Here is a 13,510-nt window from a genome sequence, read left to right as displayed (position 1 = left end):
CACTGTTGTGAGACTCTAATCTTGCATATATACCACAGACAAACCAAGGTGACCAACACCAGAAGGCCTGCTAACGCTCCCATGCCCGCCCATTCCTTCAGATGATTCATGGCTGCAGCAGTCCATGATGATAATCCTGTGGCTAGTCCTGCGTCCACTCTGGTAGAATTTACCGTGACAATGGCCACTCTCAGCTGCTCCATCATAGTATCGAATTCTCCAGTCCAATTACCTAAAATATAGCTCGACAATTGTTTAGACAGATTTGCAGCACAGGAAAAATTCTCATGTTATATGCTAGTGACTCAAAGTCCAGCATATTTTCATTGACAGCCCTGTTTGTCTATATCCCCCATTTTTATTCATTATTAGCCAGATAGAGCCAAGTAATTGTGGAAATGATACTTGCTTTTTTGCCCAATGCTGGAATACTAGTAAATTTAGGAATGCCCTGGTTACTTGCATGCCTCACTCGGTGCCTGTGTCCATTGATGCCCCTCATGCTATGACTCTCTTCAGACAGAAAAGCGATCTTGGAACTACAGCCACCATTGTTACTACCATCTCATTGGCGGCTGTTGGAGCTACCACCGGGACATTAGCCATGAGTCATACTGGGCAGACTGCTCAGACCCTGAATAATCATTTAGTCAATGTAGCTCATGCCTTAGTTGTACATAAAGGAATTAATGCTCAACTAAAAGGAAGCTTGATGGTGTTCAATCAGAGGATTGACCTCGTGCAGGAGCAAATTGATACCCTATGGCAAATCGCTCAACTTGGCTGTCAATGAAAATTACATGAGTTCTTGAAACCCAAACTCCAATTCCCCTGCTTGCAGGGCAAAGCAATGGGTAATCTATGCAAACGCCACATTTGGCGATTTTTAATTCATTTAATTCTTTGAGGCCAGTTCTAGAAAATAAAAGAGTCATTAATTTGCTTTTACAGAGTCACAACAAAGAAGTAGTCACAACAGCCATAACAGTCAGACTGGTACCCTGTTTTAGTCAGTATTCTCTAAGAGAACAGAAATGATAGAATGAATATGTGCTAAAGAGGAATTTATTAAATTGGCTCATACAATATTATCTAGGTTTTACAACAATGGCTGTCTTCACACTGGAGAGGCCAAGGACACAGCACCAGGTTAATCACATGCTCCTGTCACCATACATGTATGTGCAAACAACATAAAATGCAAATACACAAAATAAAACAGGGTGTAAGCATCACTGTAACGCAGCAAGCATGAAGCTGATGATACGAGGTGGCAACTAGCTGCCTAATTTACATCATCATCAGGGGATGAGCACTGGGCAAAGATAGACGACTTTTAAGATGTAGTCTGAAGGACAAGATGTCGCCAGTCCTGGCTAGTTCCTTGAAAAGGATTCTAGCCAGAGCAACATAGGTCAAATCTAAAAGTAGGTGAGTGAATCTACTGATGTCACTATGAGCAATTTTATGAACATCGGCAGGAAATGAGATTTGAAGGGAAAGAAGAAAGCAAGGTCCTAAGAGATTTTTTTTCAAATGCAATGAGAAGACCCTGAAGGGGTTTCTGTGGTAGGGTGATGTGACCTGGATTCTATTTCATGAGCATCCTGCAACCTGTTACTTGTAGACAGAGCTTGAAAGATAAAGAAGGAAGATAGGAAAAGTGTTAAGGAGGGATTACATGAATCCATGCTAACCGAAGTATTACAAAAGTATGGTCAGAGGCCATTGTAATAGAAAGGAGAGCAGTGCATTGGGAGAAATTATTTGGGAACTGGACTTTTGCAGCTTATTTGATATGGTAGGAAAAAAAGAAGGATTTAGGGATAAGTCCTTAACATTGCACAGAGTTCAGATAGAACGAAAGCCAGGAAAAAAAAGTGTGCTTAGGATAAAATCTCATGTCTGAAACATTTCCAACTTATATAGAAAAGCAAATAATCATCACAGGAAAGACATGTGGTTACAGATCAATGACAGCATAATAACCGTCTTTAGAAAACCATTCCGTGAGTGCTGCGTTTGTCTTTCAAATGATGAGTAGAGACTGACCATGAAATTCAGATGAAAAAGTTAGCAGGAAATAAATGTAAGAGCGGTCAGAATACAGACGTGTAAAAAAATACAGGAAGCCTTAGCTCAACAAAACATACAAACAAAGCCTGATGATTGGCGCATCCATTTAACTTTATGACTGCTTTTGGATAATGTTTTGGAGGGCTCCCTTGTAGCAGAAGGTACCTGTTAAATGAGTCTTGGTCCCTTCAAAATAATTGTTATGGGGTATTATGTGAAATCCCAACGCTTCTGTTGCTCAGATACTTGGGTCTGCATGCTCTATGAGGTTTGCTTTCAGAGCCAACAACATGGTCTCAGAGTGGCATAGGCATATCCTTTGCAGATGAAGCTGAATTCTGTCATTCTGATTATGTGATATTCTCATTAAGAATTCAGTGTAGGAGTCTGTACTCAGTTGTATATTATGGTTATCATGTGTACAGGAAAGCTCAGATCTAACAGAATTTCTACCTGGTAGTCATGATAAACAGGTTAAATAATGGACAAATTAGCCATAAAGATTGATTTTTTATGTATATAAGTATATAAATAAAGGCATGTATATCAAAGACACCATCCACATTGTTCCTAGATGCAATTTTCTGTAGGTCTTTCCACTCAGAGCAGAAATAGAGTGGTATGTTTCACTCTAAATATGGCATGGCTTAAGTTGATATCTATATTTTAATATATCATGTTACCACATCTGAATCAGGATAGGGAAGCTGTAATACTTAATTGGAAGAAGGTTTCAGAATCACCTTTTCAGAACCTTCTTAATTTTAACTTCATTTACAAAACTGTGTATTTATTACACTTTTGTTATACTTGATTTCATGAAGATTTTACTTCTCAGGGAGAGGACTTTTAAAGAGAATGGAAGCATTATGCCATTAAAATGAATCCTAGAACAATCCCTCTGTAGGCATTGATTCATTGCAAATTTTCCTTCCTTCCCCAAACAAATACCACCTGTTCAGAAGAAGCTTCCCGCTGCACTGACACTATAAAATCTTGTTGTTAATCTGGAGGCAAAGTTTATTTTTGATGCTGTAGAAGTCTAGGCTCTCCTTCCAAAGGATGGGAGAACCTAGAACTGATGGCATTGGGATAAAAGGGTCTTTTTAAACCACCATCCTTCCTCCTCTTAACCCCTCCCCACTTCCCTGTTTCTCAGAAAAGGGGAGCCCACCCTACAAAGAGGAAGAGGATAAAAGGATCTTCGTGATGGACTTCAGCGATAACCATACATCTCTGTAGTATATGAAATTGACTTTGAAATGCCTCTACAGGATGTTGTAGATGTGAAAGATTTCTTGGACTTTTGAATTAAACAATGTATTCACCTATACCATAGGAACACACAGAAGAAAAAAAAAAGAAAATTTAACAACTTCTTGTGACTTACTAGGACATAGAAAGAGCAGTCAAATATATTTTCTAACTTTCATTGTTAACAAAAATTTATTTGTTTCGCATAATTCAATTTAAAATTGATTAAGTTGTCTTTTTACTTAAAAAAAAAGCAAAGTAAACTTAAAATGGATGCCCCTCACGCTATGACTCTCTTCAGACAGAAAAGGGATCTTGGAACTACAGCCACCATTGTTACTACCATCTCATTGACAGCTGTTGGAGCTACCACCAGGGCATTAGCCATGAGTCATACTGGGCAGACTGCTCAGACCCTGAATAATCATTTAGCCAATGTAGCTCATGCCTTAGTTGTACATAAAAGAATTAATGCTCAACTAAAAGGAAGCTTGATGGTGTTCAATCAGAGGATTGACCTCTTGCAGGAGCAAATTGATACCCTATGGCAAATCGCTCAACCTGGCTGTCAATGAAAGTATGCTGGACTTTGTGTCACTAGCATACAACATGAGAATTTTTCCTGTGCTGCAAATCTGTCTAAACAATTGTGGAGCTATATTTTAGGTAATTGGACTGGAGAATTCGATACTACGATGGAGCAGCTGAGAGTGGCCATTGTCACAGTAAATTCTACCGGAGTGGACGCAGGACTAGCCACAGGATTATCAACATGGATTGCTGCAGCCATGAATCATCTGAAGGAATGGGCGGGCATGGGAGTGTTAGCAGGCCTTCTGGTGTTGGTCTCCTTGGTTTGCCTGTGGTATATATGCAAGATTAGAGTCTCACAACAGTGTGATGCAGCCATGATCATTCAGGCCTTTACAGCCATTGAAGCAGGACATTCTCCCCAAGCATGGTTGGATACCATAAAAAGCTAAAATGATACGCTCAGGATGCGAGGCTAAGCACTGCACTCAGGGTCAGCCACTTTGGACCCAGAGAAGAGCATGTCTGATTGCATGCGGGTTGATGCCCCAGGTCCCGCCTCTGAGAAAAAGGTATTGGACGGGTCTGATGCTCTTTGGGTGGATGACACCTAAATGAACATCGGTACAAAGTCCCTATTTATTTCTAATATCAGAGATCAGACCTCTACTCTTGCCTGATGCGTCTAAAACAAAAAGGGGGAACTGTAGAGAGCTGCGGAATGCTATGCCTTAAAGATGGAGCTGGTTTCCGCCTTCCACCTTCCCGATGGTGAGTGCTCTCTGTCACGAACAATTCCACATTTGGCTAAGGCCGAGGATCTGGCTTGCTTCCATGTATGTGGACCTATCTGCATTGCCCCCGTGGCACGCCTGGGTTGGCTACCCAGAGGCTATTTAAGCTGTGGGCTGGCTTTCCCTGGGGTCCGAGGATTGTTCAATGTTCCTGAATAAACTGCATTGAAAAAAAAAATGTATTATATTGTGGTTCTCAATACTATTCCTGAAATGAACAAATTCCAAACATAAAAATAAATACACCTGTTGAACAACTGAATCAAATTGAAGACCCAGAAATAAACCTGCACACCTATGCACACCTGATTTTTGACAAAGGAGCCAAAACCATACAATGGGAAAAAAAAAAAAAAACATCATCTTCAACAAACATTGCTGGTCTAACTGAATGTCTATATGAAAATAGAACCATACTTATCACCCTGCACAAAACTCAAGTCCAAGCAGATCAAAGACCTCAACATAAAACCAGATATACTAAATATGCTAGAAGAAAAAGTGGGTAAGAGCCCTGAATTCATTGAAATAGGAAACAACTCCCTGAACACCAACAGCTCAGACTCTAAAGTCTGCAATTAATAAATGGGACCTCTTGAAACTGAAAAGCTTCTGTAAAGCAAAGAACATAATCAAGAGAAAGAAACAGGAGTCTACAGAGTGTGTAAAGATCTTCATCAATTCTACATCTGACAAAGGGCTAATATCCAGAATATATAAAAAACTAAGAAATTAAACACCAATAAATCAAATAATTCAGTTTAAAAATGGGATACAGAGCTAAAAAGAGAATTCTCAACTGAGGAATCTCTAATGATGGAGAAACACTTAAAGAGATCTTCAACATCCTTAGTCATAGGGAAATGCAAACAAAAACAACTCTGAGATTCCATCTTACACCAGTCAGAATAGCTCAGATGAAAACCTCAGGTGACAACACATGCTGGCAAGGAAGTAGAGAAAGGGGAACCTGTCTCCATTTCTGGTGGGTATGTAACCACTTTGGAAATCAATCTGGCACTTTCTTAGAAAACTGGGAATAACTTTACCCCAAGAACCAGCTATACCTCTCCTGGGTATATACACAAAAGATGCTCTGCCATACAACAAGGACACTTGCTCAACTATGTTCATGGCAGCTTTGTTCATAATAGACAGAAACTGAAAACAACCTCACTGTCTCTCAACCAAAGAAGGGATAAAGAAACTGTGGTTTCTTTTATACAATGGAATACTATTCAGCCATGAAAAACAAAGAAATCATGAAATTTACATGAAATAAATAGAACTAAAAAAAAAATCACCCTGAGTACAGTAACCCAAACCCAGAAAGATTCACATGGTATGTACTCACTTATAAGCAGATTTTAGTCATGTAGTACAAAATAGACTTACTACAATGCACAGACCCAAAAAAGATAAGTAACAAGGAGGACCTAAGTGTAGACAAGTAAATCTCACTCAGAAGGTGAAATAGAATACACAGAGGTAATGGTTAAGAGTGGGAGCAAGGTAGAAGAGGGAGCACAAGGAGAAATAAGGGTGGAGATCTGACTAGGGGAGAGTAGGAGCGGGGATGGGGGGCAGAAGGCCTCCAGACAAAAGAGAAACAGTGGATGAGGACATCTCTGGGACAAGCTACAGACCTACATCAGAATAGGCTTCTGGGAAGGGCCTCTAACTAAGACTCCTGGTAGCAGGGGCCATGGAGACTGAAGAGGACACTCTTTATCTAGACAAGACTCCTAGTAGACAGAGGAGATCATCAACCCACCCACAAGAACCTCAATCCTAAACTCACCCTATCTACAAGACCTGCAGGGATGAAGATAAACAGGTAGAACAGAGATTGAGGTAATGTCCAACCAATGCCAGGCCCAATCCTAAAACCCAACCCATGAAAGAAAGCCAAACCCTATCACTATTAACAATACTCTGATATTCTTGCAGACAGGAGTCTAGGAGTTCTCCTCTTAGAGGCTCCAGCCAGCATTGGCTAGAAATAGATACTGAGACTCACAGCCAAATATTGAGGAAGCAAATGGAGGCTACTGGAAAAGAAGAGGGGATGAATGGGTCTAGAAGCGACAAAAGCGCCACAAGAAGACCATCAGAGCCAACCAGGCTCCAGAGGAGCCTATGGAGTCGGATGCACCAACCAAGTCAACAGCATAGTCTGGACCTGGGTCCTCTACTTATAAGTAGATGATGGGCATCTTAGGCCTCATGTGGGCACACTAGTTAGAGGAGTGAGGGGATATTTCTGACATGGACTACGTTGCCTGCTGTTTTATCACGTCCCCCTGATGGGACTGCCCTACCAGGCCACATGGGAGGAAGATGAACTCAGTTCCTCAGTTCGCATCTGAATAGATGAGCTGGGGTGTCTGAGTAGAAAGTCTCCCTTATTCTGAAGAACAGGAGAAGGAGGATGCAGGAGGGAGGATGGACTGTGAGGAAAGGAGGGAGGGGCCTATGACTGAGATGTAAATTGAATTAATCAATAAAAAAGTGAAAAAATTAAGAACAGTTATAACTCTATTTTATATAGAAGCTGTTGGAAGTGGAGAGATGGTTAGGCAGTCACAGGCCCTGCTGCTCTTCCAGAGGACTTTTTTTGTGACTACCAGCACCCACATGTTGGTTCAGAACCATCTATAACTAAAGTTCCAGAGGGTCTGATACTCTCCTCTGGCCTCTGAAAGCACTGCATGCACAAGAGAACAGACAAACATGCAGGAAAAACAGCCAAACACATAAAGTAAAAAGAAAGAAAGAAAGAAAGAAAGAACGAAAGAAAGAAAGAAAGAAAGATTTAAAAGTTAGAACCTGTTTTCAAAAACAAAGTAGATATTTAAAAAGTAGTTTAAAAAAAATAAAACATTGATTACATTCCAATATATCCTTTCTGGGGCAGGGGGGAGGGGGAGGGAGATTTAGGATAGGTATAAACACGAAACTTTAACATTAATGACAAAAAGAAAGATAAAGCAAAAATGAGGAGGAGGAGAAAGAATATGGGATACAACAATGGTGAGGGCAAACACAATAAACAAATGTACAGCAAGAGAAAATAACGTGTGTGAAAGGCGGAGGAGGAGGAAAGGGGGAAGGAGCTCTCCAGCCTTGCTCCTTTCTAAGCTTACCACGAGGAGGATGGGGATGCCTTGCTTTTAGACAAGCTTCCCATTTTGTAGTGTACATGGAGCGAGGCTGAAGAAGTGCTGAGTTTTTCCTCTCTGCGCTTTGAATTAGTTAGGGAAGAAAGATGTGTGCTGGCTGAACCCTGATCTCTCTTTTCCAAGGTGCATGATACTACATAACTACTTGTGGACTTAATCCTGGCCAGTGTTTTCTGTATCTGGGTCTGGCAACCTGGAGAGGTCTCCTTCCACCAGCTGAGCTGACTTCTGAGTCACATATTCTGTCAGTCACACAGGGACTGAAAAATTCCTGAACAGAGTGAGTATCAGCCATGGGTCGCCAGCGCTCTGATCATCACTCTCAAATTTATGGAGACAGAAGTTAATGCAAAATGCCTCTAATTTGCCATTCTCCTCCTTTGGTCAAATCATCAGTCTTTAACCTTCTATATTCTCTGTAATACATGCCAAAGTTAACCTCCACCTGAGTGTCAACAAAAGAAAGATGACTTCTCCATTTACACCTGATTTTGTATACTTTCATATTCAGAGATTACATATTTTATTTATATTCATAAGTAACATCCTCAATTTTATCTGCCTTAATTACTTCAGGTTATATCATTAATGCTTAGTCCTTTAGTCTCATGTTCTATTCCCCTAGTAAAACATTGTAATCTAAATTAAAATATGGACATCAGTGTTCCAGCCCCCTTTCTGGTAGATAAATTTGTGAATTCAATAACCTCTGAAATGCCCATAAAACCAACTACAAATATTAAAATGTATATTCACAAACCCACATAAATTTTCCTGTGGTGATGCTGAGACCTATTTGCCATGATTTAATGTCTCGTGAGTAATCCATGAGAAACTATCCATTATTTAGATACTGGCCTGACTGTAATGAAGCTAATGTTTTCCTCGTGAGATAGACGGGATAGTACACTAGTAGAGATAGGAATGACACTTTTCAGCAATGTTCATCATTTTATCCAAACACAATTAAAATATTACTCTATGGTATTTGGTTGGGAGTGGTTTTGGCTTTGTTATATGGTGTGTGTGTGTGTGTGTGTGTGTGTGTGTGTGTGTGTGTGTGTGTTGCTCAGACTGGCTAAAACTCAGTATGTAATTCAGGCACTGGCCCCCTGACATCTGGGTTTATAATTGTGTATCCAAAAGACAATTATTTCTTTTCCTATTTCAATGCCATGAAATAGTTTGTTTTATTTTATTATTAGATATCATAGCAACTCTCAAATGTTATTCCAATGAAAAAAGGAAACACTGAATTCTTGAGATTTTGCCAAATGAAAGTGGCCTTTAGTATGCAAGAGTTCTATACCCCAAATTAAAAAAAAAAAAAAAAACTGTGGTTTTATATTCAGAATGTCCTCAAACTTATAATTTCCATTACACTCTGCTTCGTGAATGTGCCACTACTCCTGGCTTGTGAGCTTATTAGTAGACCTAGCACAGGCACAGAACAGACACCCGGCCTGTGGCTTTGCACATAGCAACTGACATTAGGAAAATTGTTGAAGCAGGTCTAAAAGAGCCTATCCCTAGTGCTCACCTGACAGATCAGGATCTGATGTGAGGCACAAAGCCACATGAGAGTTTCTGATCATTAGAAATAGTTTTACTTAATTAGACAAAGGCCCCACAGAACAACTGGCACTTTTGATAAATTTTAAAAAAAAAATGAAACAACTCAGAAAGATTTTTAACAGGACGGCAAAAAGATAGAGAGGATCCAGGTTTGGAGACACCAGGATCTGGAGGAAATGGCAGCACGAATAGCAGAGAGCCAGGAAAAATATCCATGTGGGGGGAAAACACAGACCTGCAGCCACAGGGTAATAGAGGCGACAGAGAAGGAACATGTCCTCTTGTCCCATTGGACTTCACGTCTAATTGGAACAATATTCCCCAGCCTCTTTCAATTCGAAATTGTGCGGCCAGCTTTCATATTTGAACCAGCGTTTGGCTTTTAAAACTACCCCCTTTCGCAGTCACATTGCTGTACTGTGTTTGAAAACGGAGCCTAGCAAATGAGGAGTGTGCGGCCAGACGGCTGTATTTCCCTCTCATGTGGCTTGTTCTCTCTGTATGCTCCATTTTTATTTTTTATTTTTTTTGTAAATCCATTACTTCACAAAACCATTTTGCTTATAGGTTATTGATGCTTTCTGGGATGTGTTGTGGGACTATTAATCTATTTTCACTAGCAGTTTGGGTTCGCTTTTAAATTTTAGCATCTGGAAGATGTTTGTTCTATTATTTTGTGGCTTTGCTGGAAGAATTACTGTAACTTCTATTCTCTCCTTTTGCCTAAAACATACAGCCCTAATCCTAGCTATACATGAGCATCAATATGATTTTAATAATAAAATATATTTACTCTACCTCTAATTTTTATTTTATTTCCATGATAGCTCATTTTGTTACAGTTTTTGACCACCTCATATTCCCTTCATTGGGCCTTCTGTAGCTTTTTTGTGTGTTTTAATTTAATACTAACAAATAATACATTTTCTTAAAATCTCAAAACGACACACAATCATCTCTTTTATGGAAACATGATAGGAGTACGTATAAGTTTTGACCTCTTCCTTTGTTCCTTTGTTTTATATCATGTATTGCTTAGAAATGGTGATGATTAGTCTTTTATTATTACACCTGTTTCAAAGTAAGTTTTTTTTCCTAGTTCCTGTTTTTGGGAGGCTTACACAGGAATAGCCTTCTTTGGACTCCTTTCTTTAACTGTTATCAAGGTTCAGATGGTTGGACTGTCATGCTCCCTCTCCAGGTCCCAAGGCTTGAGGGCAGTACTTGCATCTCTACTCCTGACTTCAAATGTAAAAGATTTTTCCTTCATTTGTCTAGTCCACATTCTCACATACACTTTATTTCATAGATAGACACTTCATTTTTTTTCCTATTTTTTTTAATGCTCTATGGAGGTTTCCAGGAGATGAGCATAAGATCTTATCTTCCAATTCTCAATTTTATATCAGAAGCACTTTTTACCCACCTTTGCTCAGTAAACTAAAGGATATTTCTTCACCTGTGTCAGAATCATCTCTCAAAGCTGTCTATCTTTATTCATATGACCCTTTGTCTTTGACTTCCTGTAATACTTTTATTATTTTTAATTTTGTATATATGTATTATTTGTGTGAATACATGCATGAGCATACCGGTGCACACAGAATCCAGGAATGGTTATCAGATCCCATGGAGCTGGGGTTAGAGGCAGTTATGACCCAACATGTTTGCTGGCAGCTCAGCTGGAGTTCTCTGCAAAAACACTTTATGCTCGCAACCACTGAGTCAGCTCTCCACCTTTGTCATTCTCAAGAAATTTTCAGTGGTCATCTTTTTTCTAACTGGAGAACAAGTTCGTTACTATTAAGGTGTTATGCAAGTTGGGGTTGGGAGTGGACGAGGGAGGGGGCTACAACTGGGATACAAAGTGAATAAATTGTAATAAATAAATGAAACATGTTATGCCAATTTGCGCAGGGTTTTCCCAAGAAGATGAGGTCATAAGTTTGTTCTACTTTTCTATGCTTCTCCTAAAGAATACTTTACAAAATTTTTTCCTAACATCTATTTAATTTAAATGAAGGTGAACTTTCAACATAATATACCAAAAGCCTTCTTCCATGGAGCCTCAGTTGAGCTAAGCTGTTTGAAGTGTCTTCAGGAGAACATTTTCTGGAGACCTTGCTGTGTGCTGTCGATAATGCCACATGTCTATCAAGTGCTATTGCTATTTGGTGTCCAGGGCACTAGATAATTTAGTTAGTAAATCAATCTCACAAACCAATATGCTTTCTGACTATGTTTTTTTTTTTACCATGATCTAACATCATATTACGCCATGCTCATATTCCACAGATTTCCATGTCCACATTCATATTTAGAGTCCGTTCTATCTATATTGCCGGCTTCCTCCAAATTTTGTCTCAATTTTTGCTTAGCTTTTACACATTTATCTACTTTTACATGCAAATCATTTTTCAAGGTACAATTCAAATGGTGCCATATTTGAGAAGTTGTTTCTGTCATTCTCCCAATATAATAAAAGAGACGTTTAGAGTTCAATGTTAACATTTCATAGTTTGAAATTCCTTGTTTTCACCTTCATACTCACTAGAAATGGAGAGAAGTGAGCGCTGTCATTAACCCAAATTTGTTTTGTAGAAATAGAGCATTTGGCCACAGGTCTGTGTGTTTCTATCACTTTGTGTTCTTACTCCAAGCATATCTTGGATAATGTGATTATCACTATTACTTAAGCTGCAAGTGCTGACGGCACCGCAACTTCCATCCTGAAATACTGATGGAGGAAGCTAACAGGAGCCTGTTTCACACTAGGGAGGTGTTAATAGATAAAAACTGTGCAATTTGCTGAAATCAGTATGATATCTTTATTATACCTTGTGAGCTCAATTGGGCCAAATCTGACACTCTAAATTGCTATAATTTGGAGCTCTCTGGTTTTATTATTAAACATAAGCCTAAAATTGTATATGTATGCAATAGTAAAAGATAACTTTCCTAATATTTTCCAGTAATTAGTTATAATTACATGTGGTGCTTGTGGTATCATTACCTTATTTGGAAACTAACTGACAGGGGTAGCTTTTCAAAATGGCTGGAGCAGAAGGCAGAGCGGAACCAGCTTGATAACACCTAGAGATGGAGAGGTCGAAATATGCTCAGGGCAGTGGCAAGCTTAAGTTTGCAGCATAAGGGAGAGCTAGAGATAAAATTGGAAAGAGAGGTTTGGTTCCAATTGCGAAAGTATTGAGTGGCAGGTTGAGGAAATTGTATTGTATTCTGCAAGCAATGAGGAGATATTAAAGGTTAAGACAGGAGAGTGACAGAAGAGCAGTGCTTTTTCAAGCTCTGAAAGCAGTGAGCCATCGGAAATCAGAAAGCTAATAATAATGGTTGTAAAACCATTTGGGAAGTAATTGTGCATCAGTAAACATTATGAATATATACTCTAAAACTGCATGCCTGTAAAGTCTATGTTTTTTATTTTTATTTTTTAGTATAGAAAATAAAAAAGACAGGTCACTCATGGCTTAGGGTGTGGTACAACTGACGACTGCAGAACCTTTCACTCTACGTAGTAGGAGAACTATAATATATTAATCAAGCATGGTTTCTCTTCACTCCTATCACTCCAAATACCCATACAGTAAATTTATAGAAATTGTTTTGTAAGAAATCAGATACACCAAATCATCTAATTGTCGAAGAAGCACTCACTTTACTTAAAGTGTTATCAGTGCTCCCACTCTATGATGATAGAACTGAATGACTGCAGCAGAGATAGAGTGATGGGTAAACCTGCAAGTTTTACTCACTTGTCCTTTATAGAAATGGGTTGCTGGTCAGACTAGTCTGTTTCTTCCTTGGGCCCAGACAAGGCCTCTAGATGTGCTTCACATTTCTTGATAGTTTGGTCATGCCCCTTTAAGCTTCTAATGCTCCAATCAGAAGGAGGTCAAATGCTACCCCTGAGGCCACACGCCATTCTGTCATCTAGGATTGGCCAATGAGCATATCCGCCACCATTACTGCTGTCATTACCTGTGAACATAAGCCAAAAGGCAAACAGATGTATAAGAAACTGTATTAAAAAGGATGCAATCTAAGCCCTATGTTTCCAGCACTCCTTCCTACTCC

At 39.3% G+C, this 13,510-nt stretch overlaps 1 long non-coding RNA gene across 2 annotated transcripts in view; it reads right to left on the bottom strand.

The window, feature by feature from the left end:
* Positions 1-13,510, bottom strand: part of LOC132649497 (uncharacterized) — a 163,193-nt gene that overhangs the window by 70,228 nt on the left and 79,455 nt on the right. For both annotated transcript variants that reach the window (XR_009587948.1, XR_009587949.1), the window contains exon 2: positions 13,189-13,414. This is a non-coding gene — a long non-coding RNA (uncharacterized LOC132649497). The remainder of the gene's footprint in view (positions 1-13,188; positions 13,415-13,510) is intronic.

This window comes from Meriones unguiculatus, chromosome 20, assembly GCF_030254825.1.
Source record: "Meriones unguiculatus strain TT.TT164.6M chromosome 20, Bangor_MerUng_6.1, whole genome shotgun sequence".
Taxonomy (NCBI): Eukaryota; Metazoa; Chordata; class Mammalia; order Rodentia; family Muridae; genus Meriones; species Meriones unguiculatus.
This window is presented reverse-complemented; position numbering and strand designations above follow the sequence as displayed.